The sequence below is a fragment of the Danio rerio genome, chromosome 4 (assembly GCF_049306965.1).
Source record: "Danio rerio strain Tuebingen ecotype United States chromosome 4, GRCz12tu, whole genome shotgun sequence".
Classification (NCBI taxonomy): domain Eukaryota; kingdom Metazoa; phylum Chordata; class Actinopteri; order Cypriniformes; family Danionidae; genus Danio; species Danio rerio.
Genome location: NC_133179.1, coordinates 76,215,001 through 76,217,500, shown reverse-complemented (window position 1 = coordinate 76,217,500; position 2,500 = coordinate 76,215,001). Strand labels below are relative to the sequence as shown.

Genomic DNA, 2,500 nt, shown 5'->3' with positions numbered 1-2,500 from the left:
AAGAATTTCACCTCTAGCGGCGCAATACGAATGCCCCCGGCCGTCCCTCTCGATCATGGCCCCGGGTTCCGGAAACCCACAGAAAATAGAACCGGGGTCCTATTCCATTATTCCTAGCTGGGGTATTCAATGGGGCGCGGTGCCGGCCCTGCCTTGAACACTCTAATTTTTTCAAAGTAAACGCTCCGGGCCCCAAGCCGAGGACACCCAGTCAAGGGCATCCGGGGGGCGCCGGGAGGCCTGGGGGTCCGGGACCGGCGGTGGCTCGCCTCGCGGCGGACCGCGCGGCCCGGTCCCCGAGATCCAACTACGAGCTTTTTAACTGCAGCAACGTTAGCATACGCTATTGGAGCTGGAATTACCGCGGCTGCTGGCACCAGACTTGCCCTCCAATGGGTCCTCGCCCATGGGTTTGGGATGCACTCATTCCAATTGCAGGGCCTCGAAAGAGACCTGCATTGTTATTTTTCGTCACTACCTCTCCGTGTCGGAAATGGGTAATTTGCGCGCCTGCTGCCTTCCTTGGATGTGGTAGCCGTTTCTCAGGCTCCCTCTCCGGAATCGAACCCTGATTCCCCGTCACCCGTGGTCACCATGGTAGGCGACGGACCTACCATCGAAAGTTGATAGGGCAGACATTCGAATGAACCGTCGCCGCCGCGAGGGCGCGCGATCGGCCCGAGGTTATCTAGAGTCACCAAAGCGAGGCCGGGGGCGGACGGCGGCGGGTAGGCGCGAGGCCCCCCTCTCCACCGCCCGCGCACCCGCATGGGTTTTGGATCTGATAAATGCACGCGTCCCCGGGTACCCACCCCCCGCCCCGAGGGGAGAAGGGCGGCCCAGGTCGGCGCTCGTTGGCATGTATTAGCTCTGGAATTGCCACAGTTATCCAAGTAACCGGGTGGAGCGATCAAAGGAACCATAACTGATTTAATGAGCCATTCGCAGTTTCACTGTACCGGCCGTGTGCACTTAGACTTGCATGGCTTAATCTTTGAGACAAGCATATATTACTGGCAGGATCAACCAGGTAGCCCTCGCCTCGGGTGAATCGCGTGGTGGTAAGGCCCGAGAGTGCCGGAGGAGAGAGGGAAAGGACTCGGCGGAAGAGAACCCTCCCGCCCGCACCACAGCTCCGCGCCGCCTACCTACAAGCGGGCCTCGCTCCGCCGAGGCGTCACGACTGCTCGCAGGAGGGGGCACGCGGGCTAAGTGGGAGGGGGGGATTGGGCTCCCAGGTACCGCCGCCTACCCACCCCCCACCGCACACATGGAAATGAGGGGGGTCTGCCGGCGTTGGGCTGGCCGCTGGGTCGAGGCCATCACCAGGAAGGATCGTGCTTCGCAACGGGATCGAGTGCGCCGCAGATGCCGCGCGCGCCTACCACACAGCTTCCCCACCCCCAAGTCAGCCTACGCGCCCGGGATTACACCCGGGTGGTGAGGAAGAGGAGGGGGGGCAAGGAGGGATGCTGCCCGGTAAGAGCGCACGCACAGCACCGACTAGCGCACTTGTTCCGTCGGTACAGGGCGGTCTGAGATCGACGGGCCATCTGAGTCTTTAACCCAAAGGAGCAAGGGTCGAGGTCTGGGTGAAGGCCCGCCTCGCCCTCCTTTCGAATGCCCAAAACGGGGAGGAACCCACCCCACCCACAGCGGTCCCCTTTGTCGGAGGACCGGGCAAGGGGCCTGCCCCTGGGGCATCGCGCACAATTCCCATCGGTCAGGTGGTGGAAGGCGGTGGCACGTAGTTACGCGCTCAAAACCTAAGTCCACTAAATCACGCCTTCCCCGAAACCTCGACGGCAGGTCAGCGATAACCAGTGACGGCTGCCCAGACCTCCGGGAGAGAGAGACCCAAGAGGTCACGTCCCGCCCGGCTGTGAACCTGAGCTCGGGGGCCATGGATAGTCAGGGTTAGCGGCCGCTTCTTGCTTCTCCCTTGCCGAATCGGGTGCCGATGGTGACCCGCGACTGACTTTGCCTTCGGCAGCCGGAGCGGTGCTGCTGGTCACCCACAGCTGACCTTTCTGGCTGGCACGCGGGGTGGCACTTCTCCCAAGCCTCAGGCAACCAGGCAAGCCAAAGCTCCACAAGCCCAACAACTAAGCCTCCGGGCAACCCTAACCCTATCCCCAAGCCCAATCCCCAGGCCTCCGGGCAGCCCTAACCCCACCCCCAAGTCTCCAGGCAACCCTAACCCAATTCCCAGTCCTCCGGGAAACCCTAACCCTAACACCCAAGCCTCCAGGCAACCCTTACCCTATCCCCAAGCTCAATCCCCAGGCCTCCGGGCAACCCTAACCCTAACCCCCCCAAGCCTCCAGGCAACCCTTACCCTATGCTCAAGCCCAATCCCCGGGCCTCCTGGCAGCCCTAACCCACCCCCAAGCCTCCAGGCAACCCTTACCCTATCCCCAAGCCCAATCCCCGGGCCTCCTGGCAGCCCTAACCCACCCCCAAGCCTCCAGGCAACCCTTACCCTATGCCCAAGCCCAAT

At 62.6% G+C, this 2,500-nt stretch overlaps 1 pseudogene; it reads right to left on the bottom strand.

The window, feature by feature from the left end:
• The window catches only part of LOC141382099 (18S ribosomal RNA), a 1,939-nt pseudogene extending 906 nt beyond the window's left edge, over positions 1-1,033 (bottom strand).
• Positions 1,034-2,500: the final 1,467 nt, after the last annotated feature.